We start from the raw sequence: 9,249 nt of genomic DNA on the forward strand, positions 1-9,249 counted from the left end.
GCACTATACTGTACACAGGTTCTCATGGCGCCATCGCATAGCTTAACCAGGCACTGATGTCCAAGGCCCTCCAGCCCCAAAGACCCTTCCAAGTTGTTTGCTCCTTCCTTGAATTCATGTGTCTACTCACTCAAGCCAGTTCTTTTGGGAGACTCTGGAGGGTAAATGATAGAGGTTTGGGGGCAGACAGACCTGCAGTGGAAGCCTGCCTCCCCCTGTTACACCTACACCTCTATGGGCAAGAACTTAACCTTCCTGTTTGGCTTTTCTCCAAAATGAAGGTAAATAATACTTACTCCACAGAGTTGTTCTGGGGTTTATTTATTTTTCCTGTAAAGCACCTAACACAGTCCCCGACCTGAATGGGCACTCAGCAAATGATGTTATCACTACTTCCCTCAGCCGCTCCCCCTTTCCAAATGCTGGTCCCTGGGGTTCCTTTGCTTTCCCAGCCACCTTCATCCGGTGATGTCTCCCCACTCTGAGGCTCTTCTTTCTAGGGCATTTATTGCTCCTTATTTCATGTGCTCTCTCCCTTGATGGAGGTTAAGTTCCTTGGGGACATTGTTCCATAAGCCTTTATTTTCCCAAAAGACTGAACAAGGTCTTTTCACAGGTCAGAACATTATTGCTTTTGGCCAAAGCTATCACAGAACTGACAATCATTGGGTTTTCAAAATACAACATAACATGAATGTCCAACAAAATCAATGTAGATATTTGAGGGAAAGTAACAATATGTTAGTATTTGTTTCATGGGATAAATCATCAGGCAAATGCACCAGATTTTTCAAGAAGCTTTAGCTCAGTTTTGTTCAAGGGATGTGTACACATAGAGAGACTTGACTCATTCCATACAGCTGGCAATTTAATTTTTCCTTATGCTTTCAAGAGCTTAGGCTTGTTGGAATCACATGAGCATTTCCTGTCGTGGTTCTTAAATGGGGTAATGGAGTCATGGGTGATATTCAACATAGTATAGAAGGCACTTTAGCTCAGGGATCTTACCTGTTAAGTAGACTGGGGAATACATGGTTTCCACGTTCTCTGACGGCTGTCGACATGGTTTGGACGCAACTTGCCATCATTTCCCTATCATGTCCAGTCATCCACGTTCACTCAGAATCTGGCTCCAGACTCTACTGTTCTGGGCTCTTTTCTCACCCACCTCCCTGCCCCCATGCATTGCCTGTGCCAGCCTGTCTGGACATCCTGCCATTTCCCTCATACTGTCTCTTCCTGCTGTTCTTTCTGCTCTCACTCTCCACCCTCATTTCCTGACAAACTTTCCTCCTCCTACCCCCATCTAATCACAGTTATCTCATCCTTCGAGGTTTATATTCAATTCCTACCACCTCCAGATAAAATTAACTTCCCTCTGGACTGATCTCACAGCCCTATGTCCAGATCCTCACCACCTCCCTGACCAGCCTCCTCAGTCTTGGCTGCTGGATCCTTCGTATCTTTCTGTCCTCCAAACGCTGGAGTACTTCAAAGCAGAGTCCTTGGTCCCTTTGCATCTCTGCTCCCTCTGTGCTCTCTCTCGAAGTGACTTATCCAGGTATATGATATTAAGTATTATCATCAATATGCAGATGACTTCCAAGTTTATCTCTTCTGTCTAGAACTCTCGCTGAACTCCAGGCCTGAATACACAGCCACCTCTTCTAATTTGCACTTGGATGCTAATAGACATCTCAAACTCAACATGCCCCCAAATCATCTCTTGATTTCACCTCCTCAAATCTGCTCCCATCTGAGGAAAAGAAACCAGCATTTACCCATTCGCTCAGGCAAAAAACACTGGCCTCATCCTTGACTTCTCTCTTTCATATCCCTCATCCATTCCACAAGCAAATCTTTTGGTTCCAGGATCCTCCTACATTTCATCACTCTCTTGACTGCTGAGTCCATCATCTCTTACCTGACTTGTCTCCCAAACTGTTCTCAGAAAGCAGCCAGAAGGATCCTGATAAAATGAAAATATGTGATGTCAACTGCCACCCCTTAAAACTCTCTAATAGCTTCCCATCATACGCAGAGAGAAATCCACAGTCCTTCTTGCCTACAAGACCCTACAGGCTCTGGCCCCTGGCTCCCTCGCCAATGCCATCTCCTGCCAGTCTCTCCTTCCTCACACTGGCCTCCTGGCTCTTTCTTAAACACCCCAAGGACACGCCCCCTCAAGACCTTTGGACTTTGTTTCCTCTGCCTCATTTTACAGTTTTGCTCAAATGTGCCTCCCCAGAGAGGCCTTCACTGACCATCCTCATTCAAAGCGGCAGCTCCCCTTCCATCTCCACCACGCTCTCCATCACCTGTCTTATTTTTCTTCATAGCATTTTCCTGATACTTTACATTCACCTGTGTAACTGTTCTTTGTTTGCTGTCCCCACAAGAGTGTGAGATCCCCGAGGGCAGGGACTTTGTCTCTTTTAGTCACTGCTCTGCCGCAGCACCTCAAATAGTACCAGGCACAAAACAGGTCCTCAATATATTTGTTTTATATAAGAATGAATGAAGGAGGCTATATTTCAGTGTGTCCAATATAATAGCCTTTTCACACTTGCCTGTGTCTTCCCTTTATCCCACCAGCAATTTGGGGACGTGACCATTTCTCAGTCCTTTGAATGGCCTGCACTATTCCCTAGCCCTTGATCTACGCTTGTGGACTTGAGGTCAAAAGGCTTATGCGATCTCATGAGAGGTGAGATTAACTAGGTGAGTGCTCTCCCGGGACTACTCCAATTCTTCCCCTGGCTTTGAACAGTGGGGCTGTCCCTTTAAGAGGAAGACGGCAAATCTGTGGAGAAACCTGCCTCCGGTGGGTTGTCTCAAAAATGACTGAGCCCAGCAAAGCCATGTGCTGACGCTTTCACCTCGTGTGACAGAATGGGGCTTCCCTCTGATGAGCAGACAAATGGGCAAAGATTAGCATCTGAGGTCACAGACGTGATAGATCTGCGGCATCTTCCTCTCGGCTCCAGCTGTGGGTGACTCTGGGTGAAAGCAGAGGAGGAGAGGCGTCAGTCTCGCCACTCTGGGGTGACGGTGGCAGTGCCTGAGTGCTAAGGAGCCCCTCGAAGGAGAAGTGACCACCCATCATTCAGCGGGAGCCACCCCGGGGATGGAATAGCCATAGGAGCTGCGGGACCGGCTGGCTTGTGGGGAGCACTGTCCCAGGAAAGCTCCCCCGGCCACGTGCCTCCCTCCCTATCAGCAGAGGGAACAAGGTCCCCCATTTATTTTGCAGTTAACCCCAGTTACCATTTCACTTTTCTCCACCGACCTTGCTCCACCGACTAAACACAAAGCTATAAATCTTAGTCAGCACATCTGGGCATGGGGCACCTAAGCAACCCTGACGCTGATTCCTTAAGAAAACTCATTTCTTGTAATGTGAGGCCTGCTGAGGATGGCCACGTCAACTGATTAGACTTTTTCCTTGGCCGTATTGATTCCGCTCTACCCCGATGCGGCCCGTAATGCCGGCTAATGTTATTGACGAGCCATCAGTCTTGTGGAGGAGTGTGGGGTTGCAGCTCTTTTTGAACCACAAAAACCTACTGGTGGACAGTGATGGAGAGAACGAGGAGACCGTGAGTGGGGCTCGTGGGCCAGCTCTGTGCAGGCCGGGATACATTAATGAAAGACGGACGTTCCGCGGCCAGAGACAGATGCAGCTCTCCAGAAGCCATTTATTTATGAAATAATTATGAACGCACAGTTGAATCATGGATTTTCATTACTGTGTATGCCCAACACTCTTTCTTGATTCATATTTTGTTGGAAATGAAGTGCTCTGGTTGCGGGTGGAGGCGGGAGGGCAGGGGGACAGCTTCAGGCAGGAACCCTGGAGATACTTCCTCTCTCTCTCTTCCCTCTAACCCACTGGCTGTCCTCTGCTCCTAGAGCCATGTGTCCAAGCCGGGCCCAGCACTGTCTCCAGAGGGAGTTCCATTCTGATCTGTTCTCAGAAGGGCCCAAGTTTTCAACCTCCTATGTCTGCAAATCAATTACTCTTTCAAAGGAGCTCGGCCCTCAAGGGACAGCAAAGTTGGGGCCTACTGACTCTGGTGTGCTGGTTTGGGAAGGAGACCTTTGATGGGGTGTTAAAACAGGTAAGAGGAAACGGAGTACAAAGACTCCCCACTTTTCAAGCTCCTTACACATCAGATCCTAATTCTTATCTGCAGGAAATTTCCTCCCTTCCTATAGGCTTCTGTAACAAAATACCATAGACTGGGTGGCTTAAACAACTGACATCTCTCACAGTTCTGGGAAGTCCAAGATCAAGGTGCCAGCAGGTTCAGTGTTTGGTGATGGCTCTTTTCCCAGTTTGCAGACAGCAGCCTTCTTGCTGTGCCCTCATGTGGCAGAGGGAGAGTGAGCTCTGGTCTCCTCCTCTCCTTATAAGGGCACTAATCCTGTCATGGGGGGGTTCCACCTTAAAAAAAAAAAAAAAAAAGAAGGAAAAAATGCTCCCCCACCAACCCACCCCTGGCTCCATCAAAGTGAGGAGACTACCTTTCCTCTTCAGCTCATCACCTTCCCCCACCCCTCAGAGTTGCTCTGGCCAGAAGGGAAACCTCAGTGACTATTTAGTACTGTCTCCTGCTGCGTTTATCTATAGTAATGAATCCAATACAAATCCCAGTATATCGATGGTGAAAAATATAAATTACTGGGCCGATATCAGGCTTTTGCTCTTTGTGTTGGTACTAGGGGGGCAGAGTCATGAATTGGATCAGTCCTATGAAAGCTTGAGTGCAGAACTTCCAGAGTCTTAGGCTGAGTGAAGTCAGTTGTGGGATTATTTCTAGCAGGGCTGCTGGGGAAGCAAATGATCAAACCAGGTGTTCCAGCAGTTTCACTGTGTGAGGCTTCAGCACCCCCTCCCTTTGGTCTTCCCAGCACCTCTTTCATCCCTGCCTCACACTGCTTTTCACGTGTTTGTCTTCCCACTACCCTGTAAACCCCTTGGGAGCCAGGACTGCATCACGGCAACTTTGAATCTTAGTACATGATAGGCACTTCATCAATGTTTGCAAGATGAATGAAGATCTCTATTTCATTACTAAGTTTAGGTCTTTCCCAGAGACTATAACCTCCAACTACTGGCTGCCCATCTCTTCTTAAAAACCTGGTTGGTCTAAATGATCCTTATGTGGAAAATATGTGTTCACTGGTGATTTTTAAAATTTTAATAAAGCAGTAGAACTCTTTGCTCCCCAACAAGACCTAACCTGAACCCCCAAAGTATAAAACAAATCAAACTGGAGCTAGTTTGGAGGAGAAGAAATGGAATGGTAGCCAGAAGAGGCAGTCAGGGATGAAGCAAACTTTTTCCTACGGCTCTAGTCACCTGTGCATGTCTGAAGGCAGAGGCTCCAGGGGCAGTGGATGTGGAGGGACTAAAGCTGCATGGAGGGCGTCACCCCATCCCTGAGCCTCCTCATCCCTGTCACACACGCGCATGCACACTCACTCACACACACAGTCGCATTGAGGAAGGATTAAAAACAGCAAAATTTGATTTTGACACATCAGAGGGTGATCTTTGCCCGATGGCCCTTTCTTTCCCTAGACGGTGGGAGTGTCACAGATGTCATTGCTCTGTATCCCCTCCAAGCTGGTCTCCTATATTGACTTGAACCTTTCAGAGCAGCTGCTCCTCTGTGCTAGTGGCTTCGTGAATAGTTATCAGTTATCATCTGGGTGACCTTAGGAAATTTACTTACCCTTCTGTTTCTCATTTCCTTCCAGTATAGAACGGGGATCATAATACTACTTGTTTCAGGGGTTTGTTGAGAGGATTAAATGACTTAATGGATGTAGATGCTTGGAATTGTGCCTGGCACAAAGTAAGCACTGAAATCCTGTTCGATGTTATTTCATCCCTACAGCAGCCCTGCAAGGTAGATGTTTTTTTAGATGAGGAAACTGAGACTTGAGGACAAACAGTTTACCCAGAGTCCCTCAGCTACCAAGTATCAGAGCAGAGATCACTTCCAGCCACACTGCCTCTGGTCTGCTGATACTTCTGAGTCTTCGGAATGATCTCAAGTGAATGGTACCTGCTGGGCTCTTTGCCTGGAGTCTGCGGTCTCTGAGAGGGAAGTCATTGACACCTGTGTTTTCACACTCTGAACGTTTGATCCCTTCAGACTGAGTCTCACTGTTCACCACTGTGAGGTCAAGTGCAAGGCTGGCATCAGGCTTTCAGGGCAGCCTACAGGTCATAACCTTCATCACTGAGGTTGGGTGGGCCGTACAGAGCTTGCTGGCCTTGGGGGACATGCCCCGTCCTTACGGGAAGGGATTTCGGAAGTAGATATAGTCAACATGTACCATTAATAGGAACTGCAGAGGCTGCCATATTCTTCAAGGTAATGACCTCCCCGAGGGTGAGGAGTATGACTGCTTAATCACCTCCTGTGGACTCATGGGCACATTTGTCTTTAATCGGTCTTTTTCTTTAAGCTAATGGTAGCAAAACTAAGATCTTTCCAACTTGGATTTTTTTTTTTCTTTTGAAAGTAATTTTTTCCTACTGCATACACACACACAAAGAGGAATATTTAGGATATTGTTAAGATATTGTTATTTTGCATTGAGGACTTTGGGATAACTGGGGGAGTAATCCGAGCATAAATGTTTAAATGTTGGTGTGCTGGCCCTGGAGATTATTACCCTTCTTAACACACACTTCTCCATTCAGTACTGGCATAATCGATGTAGCCCCTGCCTTTAGATAGTTCCCGTAACCAGATAAAGGACCACAGTCTACACCAGAAGACGTTTACAGTGAGTGGCAAGATAGTGCTAAGAGAAATCTGGGAACATAAGGACTAAGCAAAGGTCATCGGTGGTGGTCAGAGTGAGTCTAGAAGTTGACTGGAGTTGTAGAACCATTGCTGCCAGGGAAAAAGAGGGTACAGACCAGTCACAATCATTGCCTTGGAAACAACTACTGTAAAAGACATCTCTTGGGCCACAGCTAATGACAATTCATTCATGTGGGCATTTTCAAAGTATTCATGGAGTGTCTTTTATGGACGTGGCCTCAGACTGGGAATGGTGAACAAAGATGATTCCATCCCTGTCCTCCAGTCTTGGGGAAATGAGACCTGAATGCCTGAAATCACTCAATAACCCTGAAGACAGAGTTTATGTCTGACTGGGGCTGGGGACAGTCTGGGAAGGGAGAGGGCAGTTTGTGATGATCCAGGGATGAATGTGGAGGCCCTGATAGCAGTAATGGCAGGGGAAATGCAAAGAAACCCTTAGGGGATGAACCCCTACATCTGAGGGACCTGGAAATCAGAGAGAGGGCTCAGGTCACCGGTGAATCCAGATTGTGAGCTGAATTCCTCAAACACCATCGTACCACTGAGAGAAATACAGATGGTGAGTGGGAAAGCGGATTGGGCTGGGGCCAAATCATGGCATTTGAGACTTCTTGGTTGGATGTGGTCGTAAGATGACAAGTGGAGATATCCTGCGGTCAGCTCTAGATCAGAGAGTTGCTGACACGGGATCACTGAAGGAAACAGTCCCGTGCCTTAGAATAAGCACAGCAAGAGCAGAGATGAAGAGCCTTCAGAGAGGTAGGAGAACCGGGGAAGTGAGGCACCAGGGAACCAAAGAACAGGTTTTGAAGGGAGAGTGTGTTCAATGCAGACACATAATTCTGAGAGGTCTGAAGGATTAAGGATCAGGAAATAGCCATTTGGTTTGGAGGTCAGGGTTTTTCTGAGGACCTTTGAGAGAGCGTTTTCAGTAGCACCAGGAGGTGGCAACCAGCTAGAGAGAAGGGCTTAAGGAGGGAATGGGAGAGGAGGAGGTTATCTCTGCAGACATAACCACTTCTAGATCCAAAGGTTTGAAATGGAAAAGGAATTATGAACTACGATGCAGGCTAAACAGGTCAGTGGGGTCAAGGTTAAGCCTCTTCAAGTTGGCTGAGTGCTGTGTATTCACGTCAGGTGGATGTGACCAGAGGAACACGAGAGAGGGAAGACCAAGAGTGGGCAAAGGTGAGCCAGGGAGAAAATGCATTCAAGAGTTAGGGTGGCTGACCTGAGGGATGACCTCAGCAAAGACAAGAAGACATCTAGATTATAGGGACGAGCGTGAGGATGACTGATGGAGGAGAGGTAGGAGGCAGGAGGATGGAATTTCTTGTACCAAGTGGCTTTCTCAAAAGTAGGAGATCAAAGAGCTGCTGGCAGGAAATTCAAAAGGTGAGGGGTGACCACTGGGGGTGCAAGACAGGGTGCTTCCAGGGTCCCCCCAAAAATATTGGTCAGAGCGACCACTCACCTCCTTTCTCGTCTGCCCAGGAAGTCTGAGTACCTTCCTGAAGCATCTATGGGCCCACTTGGCAGGAGAGGCTGGAAGCAGCTGAAGTAGCTTTTCTCAACTTGACTGAGAGGATCAAAGCAGAAGTTGGCGAGGGTGTCCCGGGAGGAGAGGGGGTGTCTGCAAAAATGGAGACATTTTCAGAGTGGGAGGCTCTATGCACCACCACAGGCTCAGTCTAGGCAAAGAGCTGAACAGCATCATAGGAGGGGAGGCCCAAGAGGTGGGGAGTGAGACGGTTCAGAGAACTGTGAGCTTCTTCACATCAGTGAGCTTAAGCTTCGGTCTAGCAAAGACCTGTGTCTAGTAACCCATGGGTCCCTGGGACCAACCCCGGGAGCCTGTGGTGGAGACAAGGTAGTTGATCCTAATGGGAGCCAGGTGCTTAGTAATAATAATAATAGCTAAGACTTCTGGAGTACACTGCTTTAAGTCCTTTACATATACCTCACTGAACTTACTAACGACCCAGTGAGGTAAGTCCCATTCCTCTCCTGTCCTTCAGATGAGGAAATGGGGGCACCACGACATTAAATGACTTGCTCAAGGATCCATAACCCATCCATGGATCTAGGGTCTGGACCCGGCAGTCTGATGTCTCTCGGGTGGCAATGTCAACATCGTGATCTCAAAGCTCGTGCTGAATGTCTATGCTGGGCAGGGTGCTATGCTAAGTGGTGAAAACCAAAAGAGGTGGGTGAGTTGGGCTGAGCCTCAGTGGTTAGCAGGTTATAGCAGGGCACTACCATCACTATGAAATAGTAACTAATGTCTTTCCCAGGATTTCCTGTTTTCTTTCATGCCATGCACCCCCCGCCCCACACTGATTACTTGAATAAAAGAATACACAAATGAAGAGATGGATTTAAATAAGTGGATAATTAC

General features: G+C 47.6%; 1 long non-coding RNA gene across 2 annotated transcripts in view; it reads right to left on the bottom strand.

The window, feature by feature from the left end:
* Positions 1-562: 562 nt before the first annotated feature.
* Positions 563-9,249, bottom strand: part of LOC309633181 — a 38,649-nt gene continuing 29,962 nt past the window's right edge. For both annotated transcript variants that reach the window (XR_014247362.1, XR_014247363.1), the window contains one exon: positions 563-8,484. This is a non-coding gene — a long non-coding RNA (uncharacterized lncRNA). The remainder of the gene's footprint in view (positions 8,485-9,249) is intronic.

Source organism: Balaenoptera borealis (genome assembly GCF_965194805.1).
Source record: "Balaenoptera borealis genome assembly, chromosome: 8".
Lineage (NCBI taxonomy): Eukaryota > Metazoa > Chordata > Mammalia > Artiodactyla > Balaenopteridae > Balaenoptera > Balaenoptera borealis.